Source organism: Cherax quadricarinatus, chromosome 8 (genome assembly GCF_038502225.1).
Source record: "Cherax quadricarinatus isolate ZL_2023a chromosome 8, ASM3850222v1, whole genome shotgun sequence".
In the NCBI taxonomy this organism is placed as follows: Eukaryota; Metazoa; Arthropoda; class Malacostraca; order Decapoda; family Parastacidae; genus Cherax; species Cherax quadricarinatus.
The window spans coordinates 28,319,868-28,337,777 of NC_091299.1; the positions used below are offsets into that span (position 1 = coordinate 28,319,868).

General features: G+C 43.8%; 1 protein-coding gene across 6 annotated transcripts in view; it reads left to right on the top strand.

The window, feature by feature from the left end:
• LOC128685442 (uncharacterized) overlaps positions 1-17,910 on the top strand; it is a 167,106-nt gene that overhangs the window by 46,843 nt on the left and 102,353 nt on the right. The window contains exon 1 of one of the 6 annotated variants that reach the window (XM_070083007.1): positions 9,702-9,740. The exons of 4 other annotated variants lie outside the window; for them this stretch is intronic. The gene's annotated coding sequence lies outside the window, so the exon portion shown is untranslated. Of the gene's footprint in view, positions 1-9,701; positions 9,741-11,091; positions 11,316-17,910 lie in introns of those variants that run through there. One more of the 6 variants, XM_070083005.1, reaches the window with a different exon arrangement.

Here is a 17,910-nt window from a genome sequence, read left to right on the forward strand (position 1 = left end):
GTACGTCAGCTTTTTCTTGACAACAACTGTGAAAAAGTCATCATGCGTGTAAGAAGTGCAATAATTTCTAATGGGGATTATCAGTGTTGCTCTTTGACCATATCCTACCTGAAGATGGTAAAGTGGGTTTCCTTGCTTCGTCAACAAGCTTCACTGTGAAGATTCATAATGAAACTAGCCATTTGCAGCATCTAGAAGATTTGCATCAGCTGCCTCGAGACGCCATTAACCAAGTTGACCTGGAGTTTTACGACTCGCTCGCCATGGGTTCAAACTGCATCCGTTACGTAGTTGTTTATGATCGTGTTATGACGATTTCGTGAGTCCGGACCTGAAGGCTTAGTTATATATTGCCAAGAAAGATGTATTTGTACTGGAATTAATAGATATGAATAGAGAAACGATCTGGTTACTGTTAAAATCCCCTCGGTTCAAGGCATTACCTGGAGTTTACCTGGAGAGAGTTTCGGGGGTCAACGCCCCCGCGGCCCGGTCTGTGACCAGGCCTCCTGGTGGATCAGCGCCTGATCAACCAGGCTGTTGCTGCTGGCTGCACGCAAACCAACGTACGAGCCACAGCCCGGCTGATCAGGAACTGACTTTAGGTGCTTGTCCAGTGCCAGCTTGAAGACTGCCAGGGGTCTGTTGGTAATCCCCCTTATGTGTGCTGGGAGGCAGTTGAACAGTCTCGGGCCCCTGACACTTATTGTATGGTCTCTTAACGTGCTAGTGACACCCCTGCTTTTCATTGGGGGGATGGTGCATCGTCTGCCAAGTCTTTTGCTTTCGTAGTGAGTGATTTTCGTGTGCAAGTTCGGTACTAGTCCCTCTAGGATTTTCCAGGTGTATATAATCATGTATCTCTCCCTCCTGCGTTCCAGGGAATACAGGTTTAGAAACCTCAAGCGCTCCCAGTAATTGAGGTGTTTTATCTCCGTTATGCGCGCCGTGAAAGTTCTCTGTACATTTTCTAGGTCGGCAATTTCACCTGCCTTGAAAGGTGCTGTTAGAGTGACCTGAAGAGTGTCATCATGGGCTTGGCCTCCCTAGTTTTGAAGGTTCTCATTATCCATCCTGTCATTTTTCTAGCAGATGCGATTGATACAATGTTATGGTCCTTGAAGGTGAGATCCTCCGACATAATCACTCCCAGGTCTTTGACGTTGGTGTTTCGCTCTATTTCGTGGCCAGAATTTGTTTTGTACTCTGATGAAGATTTAATTTCCTCATGTTTACCATATCTGAGTAATTGAAATTTCTCATCGTTGAACTTCATATTGTTTTCTGCAGCCCACTGAAAGATTTGGTTGATGTCCGCCTGGAGCCTTGCAGTGTCTGCAATGGAAGACACTGTCATGCAGATTCGGGTGTCATCTGCAAAGGAAGACACGGTGCTGTGGCTGACATCCTTGTCTATGTCGGATATGAGGATGAGGAACAAGATGGGAGCTAGTACTGTGCCTTGTGGAACAGAGCTTTTCACCGTAGCTGCCTCGGACTTTACTCTGTTGACGACTACTCTCTGTGTTCTGTTAGTGAGGAAATTATAGATCCATCGACCGACTTTTCCTGTTATTCCTTTAGCGCGCATTTTGTGCGCTATTACGCCATGGTCACACTTGTCGAAGGCTTTTGCAAAGTCTGTATATATTACATCTGCATTCTTTTTGTCTTCTAGTGCATTTAGGACCTTGTCGTAGTGATCCAGTAGTTGAGACAGACAGGAGCGACCTGTTCTAAACCCATGTTGCCCTGGGTTGTGTAACTGATGGGTTTCTAGATGGGTGGTGATCTTGCTTCTTAGAACCCTTTCAAAGATTTTTATGATATGGGATGTTAGTGCTATTGGTCTGTAGTTCTTTGCTGTTGCTTTACTGCCCCCTTTGTGGAGTGGGGCTATGTCTGTTGTTTTTAGTAACTGAGGGACGACCCCCGTGTCCATGCTCCCTCTCCATAGGATGGAAAAGGCTCGTGATAGGGGCTTCTTGCAGTTCTTGATGAACACAGAGTTCCATCAGTCTGGCCATGGGGCAGAGTGCATGGGCATGTCATTTATCGCCTGTTCGAAGTCATTTGGCGTCAGGATAACATCGGATAGGCTTGTGTTAATCAAATTTTGTGGCTCTCTCATAAAAAATTCATTTTGATCTTCGACTCTCAGTCTGGTTAGCGGCTTGCTAAAAACTGAGTCATATTGGGACTTGAGTAGCTCACTCATTTCCTTGCTGTCATCTGTGTAGGACCCATCTTGTTTAAGTAGAGGCCCAATACTGGGCGTTGTTCTCGATTTTGATTTGGCATAGGAGAAGAAATACTTTGGGTTTCTTTCGATTTCATTTATAGCTTTTAGTTCTTCCCGCGATTCCTGACTCCTAAAGGATTCTTTTAGCTTAAGTTCGATGCTTGCTATTTCTCTGACCAGTGTCTCCCTGCGCATTTCAGATATATTGACCTCTTTTAGCCGCTCTGTTATTCTTTTCCGTCGCCTGTAAAGGGAGCGCCTGTCTCTTTCTATTTTACATCTACTCCTCCTTTTTCTTAGAGGAATAAGCCTTGTGCATACATCGAGTGCCACCGAGTTAATCTGTTCTAGGCATAAGTTTGGGTCTGTGTTGCTTAGTATATCTTCCCAGCTTATATCGGTTAGGACTTGGTTTACTTGGTCCCACTTTATGTTTTTGTTATTGAAGTTGAATTTGGTGAATGCTCCCTCGTGACTAGTCTCATTTTGTCGGTCTGGGGCTCCTCGCATACATGTCTGAACCTCAATTATGTTGTGATCTGAGTATATTGTTTTTGATATGGTGACATTTCTTATCAGATCATCATTGTTAGTGAATATGAGGTCTAGTGTATTCTCCAGTCTAGTAGGCTCTATTATTTGCTGGTTTAAATTGAATTTTGTGCAGAGATTTAAAAGCTCGTGTGAGTGTGAGTTTTCATCAGAGCTGCCTCCTGGTGTTATTACTGCAACAATATTATTTGCTATATTCCTCCATTTTAGGTGCCTTAAGTTGAAATCCCCCAGGAGCAAGATGTTGGGTGCAGGAGCTGGAAGATTTTCCAGACAGTGGTCAATTTTTAACAGCTGTTCCTGGAATTGCTGGGATGTTGCATCCGGAGGCTTGTAGACTACCACAATGACTAGGTTTTGGTTCTCGACCTTTACTGCTAAAACTTCCACTACGTCATTTGAGGCATTAAGCAGTTCTGTGCAAACAAGTGACTCTGCAATGTATAGGCCAACCCCCCCCTTTTGCCTGTTCACTCTGTCACATCTGTATAGGTTGTAACCTGGGATCCATATTTCATTGTCCAAGTGATCCTTTATGTGGGTCTCAGTGAAAGCCGCGAACATTGCCTTTGCCTCTGCAAGCAGTCCACGGATGAAAGGTATTTTGTTGTTTGTTGCTGGCTTTAGACCCTGTATATTTGCAAAGAAGAATGTTATCGTACTGGTGGTATTGTTGGTACTGGGGGGGGGATTTTTTTTTCTGGCATTAGTATCTGTATCTGTTGGTTTGGAGTGGAGGCCATCGACTGTGGTTCCACTCCAGGAATGACTGGATTTGGTGTACGATTTCTGCCATTTCCTGCCAGTTTTTTTTCCTTCCTGGCACTAAAAAACCTCTCCCTCTTGAGTGGCTGTGGCTACCCAGGTTTTCCCATGGCCTGGATGTTTTGTATCTTTTTGTCCCCTTTAGATGGTATGCCTGGCAATTTAAGTTATAGCACAGTCTTTCCTGTACTGAAGAGGTACACATTTCAGGGTGAAAAAGCTTACAGGAAGGGAGTTTGCATTTTCCTGTTGTCATATGGGCATGGCATTTTCTAGGGTGGTCATAGTTGCACGTCCCATCTGTTTTTCCAGATTTCCCATGCCAGCAGATACCAAGTGCATAGTATGTGCACAGGCTTGGTTTCCGCTTGCCTTGGGTTTCTGTGACTGTATTCCCTGTTGGTGCATGTTTCCCTGTCTTACTTCTATCCTCCCTAGCACCAACAAAGGAGCTCCCACCAGTTGTTTTTGGTAATTTATCCTCACTATTGCTATTGGAGTCCTCTTGTTTGCTATTTCCTGCGGTATTTCTAGTTTGCAATATTGGTTTTATCTTATCTTTGACTACACTTGTTTCCCTACTATGGCTCCTGTCCCCTATGAGGTCATTTATATGTATTCCTTCCTGCGTATAATTCCCGACTACCTGGACAAAATCTCCAGCTTCACCATTACTGTCTCCCAGGACAGTATCTCCAGCTTCACCATTTCTGTCTCCCAGGACAGCACCTCCAGCTTCACCATTACTGTCTCCCAGGACAGCACCTCCAGCTTTACAGTTTGTGACTACATGGCCAGTATCAAGGGCAGTACCATTCAGCCCAGACTTTTTATGTTCCCATCTGTTGTAGAAAGCTTCCAGGTTTTCTATGAAAGCAGCTTTGATGTTGTCCTCTTTTAATACCCTTGTGATTTTAGTCCACAGATTTTCCTCATTTGGGCATACCCAGAAACACTTCTCTGTTTTAATACTGCTTGTAGCTAGTTCTGGGATATCTGCACAAGGGGCGTGACACCAATTTCCACAAAAATGACAATTTATCCATGTGGAAGCCCGTTTGTTTGACTGACCACAGACTACACACAGCTTCATAATGATTTGAATGGTTGATTTACTGCAATTAGTAAGTAAGCAACCTCTTGAATATTATATTAATAACCTTAAATGAAGCTCTAGCTATTTGTATTTCTGTTTCTAACTCTTTTTGTATATTGGACAGCTTACCGTCACGTTCCTGATTTTTAATGTTTGTGTTTATAAGGGCGCCTACAACCCCATCCGTTTACAGTCTGCTTTATTGTCCAACGAAACTGTTTGAAACCAGTCCCGGTGATATCTGGCAGCTCCTACAATGACGAACGGTCACCTCCTTGTTTATCAATCGCTGTATCATGGCTTGCTTCTGCAGTGTTTTAAAAATTGAGGTTGGAGAGTTGAAGGAGGAGGTCTTGCTTCTCCAGGAGGAGATTAGGAGGCTGAAGGTCCACCTCAATGGGTCTGGGAGAGAGTGTGAGGTGGCTGGAGTTGTGGGGAATGAGGCTTCTAGCAGCGAGGTGCAGTCTGTCTCTCGCTGTGAGGAGGCTGTAGTTGGGGAGGCAGCAACGGCTACCAGCAGTGAGGTGCAGCCCAGCACCTGCTACAAGTGGCGAGTAGTTCACAGTAATGGAAGGCGCATCAGAGTAAGGAAAGTTAAGAGTGAAGATCTGAAGGTAGGAAATCGCTTCTCTGTTCTTCAGGATGAATGTACTTCAGTGGCCAGTGAAGGTAAGGGTACTACTGCCCCTGCTAATGGAGGTAAGCGCATTCTTGTGGTTGGTGACTCTCAGGTAAGATACATTGACCGTGCTTTTTGTAATAGGAATAAGAAGATGAGAGATAGAGTGTGCTTCCCTGGAGCTGGTGTTGGGGACATTGTCAACAGGCTGGATAATATCATGTCAGGTAATGGGAGCAAGCCCATTATCTGTCTCAGTGCTGGTGGAAATGATATTGGGAAGGGTAGGAGAGAAGAGCTGCTAGATAAGTACAGGTCAGCTATAGATTTCATTAAGTCTAAGGGAGGGATCCCAATCATATGTAGCATCTTGCCTAGAAGGGGAGTAGGAAATGAATGGTTGTCTAGGGCAATTGGTGTAAATTGCTGGCTAGACAGATACTGCAAGGAACTTGCAATCCCATTCATTGACAACTGGAACAACTTTTATGGCAAACATGATATGTATGCAAGGGATGGGGTACATCTCTCTGGGGCTGGGGTGGTAGCACTTGCAGACTCGATTGAGAAGGCCATTGGTGAAATGCCTATGATTTTAAACTGATGGAAGATAGAGGTATGGGTGTATGTGGGAAACAAGCAGGTTGCAACACTTGGGTTGGAAACAGTAAATGTATAAAAGGCATTCAGCATGAAGTTATAAATAAAGACAATAGATCAGGTCAGCAAACAAAGGGGGACAGCAGAGGGCAGCAAGGGACTAGCTCCCTTAAGGTTTACTATACTAATAGCAGGAGTGTAAGAAATAAGATAGATGAGCTAAGATTAATTGCAAGTGCAGGAAACATAGATATTATTGCTATAACAGAGACCTGGCTCAATCTGAAAGATAGAGAGATGCCCTCTGAATGTCACATACAAGGTTATAAATTATTCCACACTGACAGGGTCAACAGGAAAGGTGGTGGAGTAGCGATGTATGTCAGAGACAATTTAAATTGTTGTGTTAGACAAGATATTAAATTAGAAGCGTCAGCCACTGAATCTGTTTGGTTACAGCTTCTCGAGGGCCGAGAAAAACTAATTTTGGGTGTGATTTACAGGGCCCCAAATCTTGATAGGGAGTGCAGTAAACTTCTATGGGACGAAATTCGTAAGGCATCTACATACGAAAATGTTGTGCTAATGGGAGATTTCAACTATAGACAGATTGACTGGAGCAATTTGACAGGAAATTTAGAGTCAGGTGACTTTCTTGATACGATCCAGGTTGTTTTTTAAAACAGTTTGTGTCAGAGCCAACTAGGGGAAATAACCTCCTTGACTTGGTTCTTGCCAGTAGGGAAACACTAATTAATAATCTTGAGGTTAATGATGAGCTTGGGGAAAGTGATCACAAATCACTCAGTTTTAATATATCATGGAATTCCCCTAATAATGGCAATCAAGTCTCCGTCCCTGACTTTCGCTTGGCTGATTTCATAGGACTGAAAAATTACTTAGGTGGGCTGAACTGGAATGACCTGACTAAGGGTCAGGTAGGTGGTGATGGTTGCCGATATGATGCTTTCCAGGGCATAGTTCTAGCTGCTCAGTCAAATTATGTTCCAAATAGGGAAATCAGATCAAACAAAAATGATCCTAAATGGATGAACAATAGATTAAAATATCTGATTGGTCAAAAGAGAGGCATATATAGGCAAATCAAAAGAGGAGAGGGGCAATTGAGAAATCGATATATTCAGTTAAAGAGAGAAATAAAAAAGGGAATTAGAAAAGCAAAAAGAGATTATGAGGTTAAAGTTGCAAGAGAATCGAAGACTAACCCAAAAGGATTCTTTCAGGTATACAGAAGTAAGATCAGGGACAAGATAGGCCCACTCAAAAGTTCCTCGGGTCAGCTCACTGACAGTGATAAGGAAATGTGTAGAATTTTTAACACATACTTCCTCTCAGTTTTTACACAGGAGGATACCAGCGATATTCCAGTAATGATAAATTATGTAGAACAGGACGATAATAAACTGTGCACTATTAGGGTCACAAGTGACATGGTCCTTAGGCAAATAGATAAATTAAAACCTAACAAATCCCCAGGCCCTGATGAACTGTATGCAAGGGTTCTAAAGGAATGTAAAGAGGAGCTTAGCACACCTTTGGCTAATCTTTTCAACATATCACTACAAACTGGCATGGTGCCAGATAAGTGGAAAATGGCAAATGTGATACCTATTTTCAAAACAGGTGACAGGTCCTTAGCTTCGAACTATAGACCAATAAGCCTAACCTCCATAGTGGGAAAATTTATGGAATCAATAATTGCCGAGGCAGTTCGTAGCCACCTTGAAAAGCATAAATTAATCAACGAATCTCAGCATGGTTTTACAAAGGGGCGTTCCTGCCTTACGAATTTATTAACTTTTTTCACTAAGGTATTTGAGGAGGTAGATCATGGTAATGAATATGATATTGTGTATATGGACTTCAGTAAGGCTTTTGACAGGGTCCCACATCAGAGACTATTGAGGAAAATTAAAGCACATGGAATAGGAGGAGAAATTTTTTCCTGGATAGAGGCATGGTTGACAAATAGGCAGCAGAGAGTTTGCATAAATGGGGAGAAATCAGAGTGGGGAAGTGTCACGAGCGGTGTTCCACAGGGGTCAGTGTTGGGCCCCCTGCTGTTCACAATCTACATAAACGACATAGATGAGGCCATAAAGAGCGACATCGGCAAGTTTGCCGATGACACCAAAATGGGCCGTCGAATTCATTCTGACGAGGACATTCGAGCACTCCAGGAAGATTTGAATAGACTGATGCAGTGGTCGGAGAAGTGGCAGATGCAGTTTAATATAGACAAATGCAAAGTTCTAAATGTTGGACAGGACAATAACCATGCCACATATAAACTAAATAATGTAGATCTTAATATTACGGATTGCGAAAAAGATTTAGGAGTTCTGGTTAGCAGTAATCTGAAACCAAGACAACAGTGCATAAGTGTTCGCAATAAAGCTAATAGAATCCTTGGCTTCATATCAAGAAGCATAAATAATAGGAGTCCTCAGGTTGTTCTTCAACTCTATACATCCTTGGTTAGGCCTCATTTAGATTATGCTGCACAGTTTTGGTCACCTTATTACAGAATGGATATAAATTCTCTGGAAAATGTACAAAGGAGGATGACAAAGTTGATCCCATGTATCAGAAACCTTCCCTATGAGGATAGACTAAGGGCCCTGAATCTGCACTCTCTAGAAAGACGTAGAATTAGGGGGGATATGATTGAGGTGTATAAATGGAAGACAGGAATAAATAAAGGGGATGTAAATAGTGTGCTGAAAATATCTAGCCTAGACAGGACTCGCAGCAATGGTTTTAAGTTGGAAAAATTCAGATTCAGGAAGGATATAGGAAAGTACTGGTTTGGTAATAGAGTTGTGGATGAGTGGAACAAACTCCCAAGTACCGTTATAGAGGCCAGAACGTTGTGTAGCTTTAAAAATAGGTTGGATAAATACATGAGTGGATGCGGGTGGGTGTGAGTTAGACCAGATAGCTTGTGCTACCAGGTCGGTTCCCTTGTTCCTCCCTTAAGTCAATGTGACCTGACCTGACTAGGTTGGGTGCATTGGCTTAAGCCGGTAGGAGACTTGGACTTGCCTCGCATAGCCAGTAGGCCTTCTGTAGTGTTCCTTCGTTCTTATGTTCTTATATAAAATTCACAGTAACGTCTGGTATTTCAAGAAAAGAAACTAATGAAAGTCACTCCACTCCACTAAGTACCATTATAATACTGGTTAGTTGCTACTACAACACTGTATTCTGCTATTCACTGGTATCACTAGATTATATGCGAGTACACTAGCAGGCCAGGAAGATTATTAAAAACAGCTGACCTGTGGTAAGTTTCTGGCGACTTCTGGCACCTGCCTCTATAGGCTTATCACTTCATTTACAAATTCACCTGTTTTCAAATGACACTTTAGCCTTTATCATCAATATACTAGGGAGCCACTGTAGTATACACTATACACTATGTATACTCAATGATATCAGGAAGACTTTCTTTCCTCTAAGGGGGCGACGAAGGACTTCCTGGAAAGTAAAATTTAGGGAAAAAAAATTTTTCTTACCGAAAAATAGTGCATAATTCTGGCAATATATTGATGCAATCAGCTTGTTTCTATCATATTTTTAAGTATCTTGTTCCAAAAATGTAATTTTTTTTGTTCGTGCTGTCATCAAGAGGACATGATGCCAATTCGTATGTTTCTTTTTTTACTGCAAAAAATTACGAATTTTATGATTGTTTCATTCCAAATACACTACATGGCATCTTTATGGACTCCATATTAGTGCTGGGAGTGAGAGTTGCTCAGTAGCCTGAGGGCTGCCAGGAGTGTAGAGTGGGAAGTGTCCCAACATCTGGTGCGCCTTGACTCTCGAGTTTTACAGAAAATGTAATTTGTCTTGTAGAACTTAAGAATAAGTTATTGACTTTTTTTTTTTAACTGTTTATAGAAGTGTCATGATTTTTGCACACGTTATTGAGGAATAATGATTCTTCTTAGATATATAGGGATTTGCGATATTTTTTACTGTGTTGTTATTGATTTTTTTCGCCCCTCAAAAATCCTTAAAAAAAAACTTCAATTTTTTTTTATTATTATGCATCCTTTTGATATTTCACTCAAATTTCGTTCTTTAAGGATTATCTAGCCCTTTATCTTTCATCTGATGTCAACTAGAACATTGTACATCTTACTTATTTTGTAAAAATGGTCGAATAGGGCACTTTATTTTTTCTGTCTTTTAAGGCAAAATGTCGCTACAAACACAGTGTGCAGGTTTTTATGTAGTTATCAGGGAGATAAGATGTTTTCTAACGGTAGTTTTGAAGGTGATGAATGTGTCTGCAGTTCTAGAGTTTTCAGGTAGGGTGTTCCAGATTTTAGGACCTTTAGTAGGTAAGTAGCAGTAGTAAAGTAGTAGCAGTAGTAATGCAGTAGCAGTAGTAAAACAGTAGTAACAGTAGTAATGCAGAAGCAGTATTAGTAGATAAGTAGCAGTAGTAAAGTGGTAACAGTAGTAATGCAGAAGCAGTATTAGTAGATAAGTAGCAGTAGTAAAGTGGTAACAGTAGTAAAGCAGTAGCAGTAGTAAAGTAGTAGCAGTAGTAGTAGTAGCAGTAGTAGTAGTAGCAGTAGTAAAGTAGTAGCAGTAGTAGTAAGAAGCATTAGTAAAGTAATATTTGTATTAGTAACAGAGCTAGTAGTAGCAGTAGTAATAGTAGTAGTAGTAGAAGCAGAAGTAGTAGTAATGGAAGTAATAGTAATATATTTTTTAATATATATATATATATATATATATATATATATATATATATATATATATATATATATATATATATATATATATATATATATATATATATATATATATATATATATATATATATATTATATTATATTAACAAAGGAGCTTAGAATCGACCCTTGAACCACATTTAGGCGAGTACGTACGAGCCTCTCTCCCCATTCTTCCGATATCCACCTGATTTGTGATAATCTGTGTTACACATGGTATAGAGCACACCTTTGTCACTATCATGTATAGCACTAAACCTATAAGGGTAATTCAGTGCTGACTGTGACAGGCAAATACAACCTTACGGTGATTTACGTCTTGTATGGCAGCAGTGTTTGCCCTAGCTGCCTAACTGTCAACACTAGCAGACTATCATAGTATACAGCTGACACTAGGCAACCCCAGGATCCGGCCAGATGGATACCACTTCAAAACCATGGCTTACCGACGTCGGTTGCTGGTACGCGCCCCATACACTCCCGTGTGCTCCTGAACAACTGCGTTCCATTGCTATTTTTTGTGATTTAAATGCAGATGTTGCAGTGCCTCATAGCCATCCGAATTTAGTCCCTTCTATGAGTCAGTTGCCATGTTTGAGAGCTCTGGCGAGTGTGGAATCATTTCCTGTGTCCTGACAAGTCAACTTCTAACTGTTTAATACATATGAGGTTCGTGACTTCTAGTATTTTCATTAATAATAATAATAATAATAATAATAATAATAATAATAATATCTTTATTTACTACAAGTACATGTACATGATATACTTTCCTAGCTGACATCAATAACATAATACTATATAGAAATCCGCTTGTTAGGCAGAGCATTTCGGGCAAATTAGGTCGGTTTTGTCCCAGGATGCGACCCACACCAGTCCACTAATACCCAGGTACCCATTTTACTGATGGGTGAACATAGACAACCGGTGTAAGGAAACACGTCTGATGTTTCCACCCCTTCGTCGGGAATCAAACCCGGACCCTCACCGAGTACAGCTAAAGCTGTACTCGGTGGTTGCAGGGGTCGAGACTCAGCTCCTGGCCCCGCCTCTTCACTGATCGCTACTAGGTCCTCTCTCTGCTTGCTGAGCTTTGTCATACATCGTCTTAAAGCTATGTATGGTTCCTGCCTCCACTACATCACTTGCTAGGCTATTCTACTTTCTGACGACTCTGTGACTGAAGAAGTTCTTCCTAACATCCCTGTGACTCGTCTGAGTCTTCAGCTTCCAATTGTGACCCCTTGTTTCTGTGTTCCCTCTCTCGAACATCCTGTCTCTGTCCACCTTGTCTATTTTACGCAGTATTTTGTATGTTGTTATCATGTCTCCCCTGACCCTCCTGTCCTCCAGTGTCGTCAGTCCGATTTCCTTCAACTTTTCATCGTAGGACATTCCCAAGCTCCGGAACTAGCCTTGTTGCAAACCTTTCTACTTTCTCTAATTTCTTGACGTGCTTGACCAGGTGCGGGTTCCAAACTGGTGCTGCATACTCCAGTATGGGCCTGACGTACACAGTGTACAGTGTCTTGAACGATTCCTTACTAAGGTATCGGAACGCTATTTTCAGGTTTGCCAGGTGTCCATATGCTGCAGCAGTTATCTGGTTGATATGTGCCTCCGGAGACGTGCTCGGTGTTATGGTCACCCCAAGATCTTTCTCCTTGAGTGAGGTTTGCAGCCTTTGTCCACCTAGCCTATACTCTATTTGCGGTCTTCTTTGCCCTCCCCCAAACTTCATGACTTTGCATTTGGCAGGGCTGAAATCGAGAAGCCAGTTGCTGGACCACGTGTCCAGCCTGTCCAGGTTTCTTTGTAGTCCTGCCTGATCCTCATCCGATTTAATCCTTCTCATTAGCTTCACATCATCTGCGAACAGGGACACTTCAGAGTCTATCCCTTCCACCATGTCATTCACATATATCAAAAATAGCACTCGTCCTAGGACTGACCCCTGTGGGACCCCGCTCGTCACAGGAGCCCACTGTGGTACCTCATCACGTACCATGACCCGTTGTTGCCTCTCTGTCAGGTATTCTCTGATCCATTGCAGTCCCCTCCTGTTTACATGCCTGATCCTCCGGCTTCTGCACTAATATCTTGTGAGGAACTGTGTTGAAGGCCTTCCTGCAGTCCAGGAAAATGCAATCAACCCACCGCTCTCTCTCGTTTTTTATTGCTGTTACCTTGTCACAAAACTCCAGAAGATTTGTGACACGGGATTTGCCTTCCATGAATCCTTGCTGGTTGTTGTTTATAATCTTGTTTCGTTCCAGGTGCTCCATCACTCTCCTCCTGATAATCTTCTCCATGACTTTGTATGCTATGCATGTCCGAGACTGGTCTGTAGTTTAGATGGACTGATTACATCGTCTTCACATCTCTACTGTTCCTGTCTACTTTCTGTATTCGACTGAAGAAGCCTAATGTGTAGGCGAAACGTTTCGGAATAAAGTTGCCTATGTGTCTTACCTACCAACCCGTCGGTATTGTATACTGTTTTGATATTCTCCCTGTCAGACACTGCAACGCAATGGCATCTTGGTACAGAAAACTCCTTGGACAACTTTGATCTGAGAGGGACGTGACCTCTCAGTGGCTGCATTCTCACTACTACTAATCTGCACTTCTTCCGACAGTATTTAAGTCTCCGCACTGTCGCTTGATCTTCAGGACCAATCAACGTCGAGCCCCTCCCTTGTCGCCTGCAGCCACCAATCACCATCAAGAAGCAGAAATCTTCTATCCAGCAAGCTGCAGTCAGCTCCTGCCGAGTTCCTGTTGTCTACATCGTCTTTCATCATTGTCATTCAGGCTTAGCAGTTGGGTTTAGTCCTGACTCTTCTCTCTTCGACTCAAGACATTCCTCTCCCCGTCTATTCTTCGCACTGTCCCCACTTGCCCCTCGCCCCTCGTGGGTACTTACCTGTGAGTCCGATCTGATCTGATCTGATCTTCAGATAGTTCCAGACTATGGAACTGAACTTCTCCAGGCTGAGGGACTGATAACCTCAAATCTTCGACTTCAAGGGTGATGGACTGATTACATCGTCTTCACATCTCTACTGTTCCTGCCTACTTTCTGTATTCGACTGAAGAAGCCTACTGTGTAGGCGAAACGTTTCAGAATAAAGTTGCCTGTTGCCTATGTGTCTTACCTACCAAAGTCTCTCGACTACACGATAGCCGTTCAAGTTGTATGCAAACTCTTCACCACCAGACAAAGTAAACCCAGCATGTGTACATTAAGGGCCATACGTCTCTCGGTGTATCTTGCGTGTGATGTTGCCTGTACATTTGTAAGCCAGTCTTGCAAGATAAAGATAAATATCATGTGCGTACAAGTTGCAACATTTCCTGTTTGCAGATACAGTTGCCAGACGTGTCGCAGAAGCTCTTTTCTTTCCTTAATTTCACTATTTTTGGATAACTAAAAGTTTTTGTTGGTTGGTCACCTAACTTTAAAAAACCAAGATGAGAAAACTGTAAGAAATTGACACCGGGATCTCTTAAAAGAAGATTTCTAGGAGGAAGATTAGGCTGTTTACACTGATCGTACAGTTTTGTTATTGCCTTTGGAATTGTCTTGGTTCACTGAGCTGTAGATGTTACAACTGGTTCACTGTGCTGCAGCTGTTACAGCTGGTTCATAGTGCTGCAGCTGTCAAAGGTGGTTCATTGTGCTGCAGCTGATTCACTGTGCTGCAACTGTTACAACTGGTTCACTGTGCTGCAACTGTTACAGCTGGTTCATTGTGCTGCAGCTGTTACAGCTGGTTCATTGTGCTGCAACTGTTACAGCTGGTTCATTGTGCTGCAACTGTTACAGCTGATTCATTGTGCTGCAGCTGTTACAGCTGGTTCATTGTGTTGCAGCTGTTACAGCTGGTTCATTGTGCTGCAGCTGTTAAAGGTGGTTCATTGTGCTGCAGCTGATTCACTGTGCTGCAACTGTTACAGCTGGTTCACTGTGCTGCAACTGTTACAACTGGTTCATTGTGCTGCAGCTGTTACAGCTGGTTCATTGTGTTGCAACTGTTACAGCTGGTTCATTGTGCTGCAACTGTTACAGCTGGTTCATTGTGCTGCAGCTGTTACAGCTGGTTCATTGTGCTGCAGCTGTTACAGCTGGTTCATTGTGCTGCAACTGCTACAGCTGGTTCATTGTGCTGCAACTGTTACAGCTGGTTCATTGTGCTGCAACTGTTACAGCTGGTTCATTGTGCTGCAGCTGTTACAGTTGGTTCACTGTGCTGCAACTGTTACAGCTGGTTCACTGTGCTGCAACTGTTACAGTTGGTTCATTGTCCTGCAGCTGTTACAGCTGGTTCACTGTGCTGCAACTGTTACAGCTGGTTCATTGTGCTGCAGCTGTTACAGTTGGTTCATTGTGCTGCAGCTGTTACAGTTGGTTCATTGTGCTGCAGCTGTTACAGCTGGTTCATTGCGCTGCAACTGTTACAGCTGGTTCATTATGCTGCAGCTGTTACAGCTGGTTCACTGTGCTGCAGCTGTTATAACTGGTTCACTGTGCTACAGCTGTTACAGCTGGTTCACTCTGCTACAGCTGTTACAGCTGGTTCACTGTGATGCACCTGTTACAGCTGGTTCACTGTGCTGCAGCTGTTACAGCTGGTTCACTGTGCTACAGCTGTTACAGCTGGTTCATTGTGCTGCTGCTGTTACAGCTGGTTCACTGTGCTACAGCTGTTACAGCTGGTTCACTGTGCTGCACCTGTTACAGCTGGTTCACTGTGCTGCAACTGTTGCAGTTGGTTCATTGTGCTGCAGCTGTTACAGCTGGTTCACTGCCGCAGCTGTTACAGCTGGTTCACTGTGCTGCAACTGTTACAGCTGGTTCACTGTGTTGCAACTGTTACAGTTGGTTCACCGTGCTGCACCTGTTACATCTGGTTCACTGCTGCAGCTATTACAGCTGGGTCACTGTGCTACAGCTGTTACAGCTGGTTCACTGTGCTGCACCTGTTACAGCTGGTTCACTGTGCTGCAACTGTTACAGTTGGTTCATTGTGCTGCAGCTGTTACAGCTGGTTCACTGTGCTGCAACTGTTACAGCTGGTTCACTGTGCTTCAACTGTTACAGCTGGTTCACTGTGCTGAAACTGTTACAGCTGGTTCACTGTGCTGCAACTGTTACAGTTGGTTCATTGTGCTGCGGCTGTTACAGCTGGTTCACTGCCGCAGCTGTTACAGCTGGTTCACTGTGTTGCAACTGTTACAGTTGGTTCAACGTGCTGCACCTGTTACAGCTGGTTCTTTGTGCTGCAACTGTTGCAGCTGGTTCATTGTGCCGCAGCTGTTACAGCTGGGTCACTGTGCTGCAGCTATTACAGCTGGGTCACTGTGCCGCAGCTGTTACAGCTGGGTCACTGTGCTGCAACTGTTACAGCTAGTTCATTGTGCTGCAGCTGTTACAGCTGGTTCATTGTGCTGCAGCTGTTACAGGTGGTTCATTGTGCTGCAGCTGATTCACTGTGCTGCAACTGTGACAACTGGTTCACTGTGCTGCAACTGTTACAGCTGGTTCACTGTGCTGCAGCTGTTACAGCTGGTTCATTGTGCTGCAGCTGTTACAACTGGTTCATTGTGCTGCAGCTGTTACAGCTGGTTCATTGTGCTGCAACTGTTACAGCTGGTTCATTGTGCTGCAACTGTTACAGCTGGTTCATTGTGCTGCAGCTGTTACAGCTGGTTCATTGTGCTGCAGCTCTTACAGCTGGTTCATTGTGCTGCAACTGCTACAGCTGGTTCATTGTGCTGCAGCTGTTACAACTGGTTCATTGTGCTGCAGCTGGTTCACTGTGCTGCAACTGTTACAGCTGGTTCATTATGCTGCAGCTGTTACAGCTGGTTCACTGTGCTGCAGCTGTTACAGCTGGTTCACTGTGCTGCAACTGTTACAGCTGGTTCACTGTGCTGCAACTGTTACAGTTGGTTCATTGTGCTGCAGCTGTTACAGCTGGTTCACTGTGCTGCAACTGTTACAGCTGGTTCATTGTGCTGCAGCTGTTACAGTTGGTTCATTGTGGTGCAGCTGTTACAGTTGGTTTATTGATTGTGCTGCAGCTGTTACAGCTGGTTAATTGTGCTGCAACTGTTACAGCTGGTTCATTATGCTCCAGCTGTTACAGCTGGTTCACTGTGCTGCAGCTGTTATAACTGGTTCACTGTGCTACAGCTGTTACAGCTGGTTCACTCTGCTACAGCTGTTACAGCTGGTTCACTGTGATGCACCTGTTACAGCTGGTTCACTGTGCTGCAGCTGTTATAGCTGGTTCACTGTGCTACAGCTGTTACAGCTGGTTCGTTGTGCTGCAGCTGTTACAGCTGGTTCACTGTGCTACAGCTGTTACAGCTGATTCACTGTGCTGCACCTGTTACAGCTGGTTCACTGTGCTGCAACTGTTACAGTTGGTTCATTGTGCTGCAGCTGTTACAGCTGGTTCACTGCCGCAGCTGTTACAGCTGGTTCACTGTGCTGCAACTGTTACAGCTGGTTCACTGTGTTGCAACTGTTACAGTTGGTTCACCGTGCTGCACCTGTTACATCTGGTTCACTGCCGCAGCTATTACAGCTGGGTCACTGTGCTACAGCTGTTACAGCGGTTTCACTGTGCTGCAACTGTTACAGTTGGTTTATTGTGCTGCAGCTGTTACAGCTGGTTCACTGTGCTTCAACTGTTACAGCTGGTTCACTGTGCTTCAACTGTTACAGCTGGTTCACTGTGCTGCAACTGTTACAGCTGGTTCACTGTGCTGCAACTGTTACAGTTGGTTCTTTGTGCTGCGGCTGTTACAGCTGGTTCACTGCCGCAGCTGTTACAGCTGGTTCACTGTGTTGCAACTGTTACAGTTGGTTCACCGTGCTGCACCTGTTACATCTGGTTCACTGCTGCAGCTATTACAGCTGGGTCACTGTGCTTCAACTGTTACAGCTGGTTCATTGTGCTGCAACTGTTACAGCTGGTTCATTGTGCCGCAGCTGTTACAGCTGGGTCACTGTGCCGCAGCTGTTACAGCTGGGTCACTGTGCCGCAGCTGTTACAGCTGGGTCACTGTGCTGCAGCTATTACAGCTGGGTCACTGTGCCGCAGCTGTTACAGCTGGGTCACTGTGCTGCAGCTGTTACAGCTGGGTCACTGTGCTGCAGCTGTTACAGCTGGGTCACTGTGCCGCAGCTGTTACAGCTGGGTCACTGTGCCGCAGCTGTTACAGCTGGGTCACTGCTGTTTGAATCTATTGA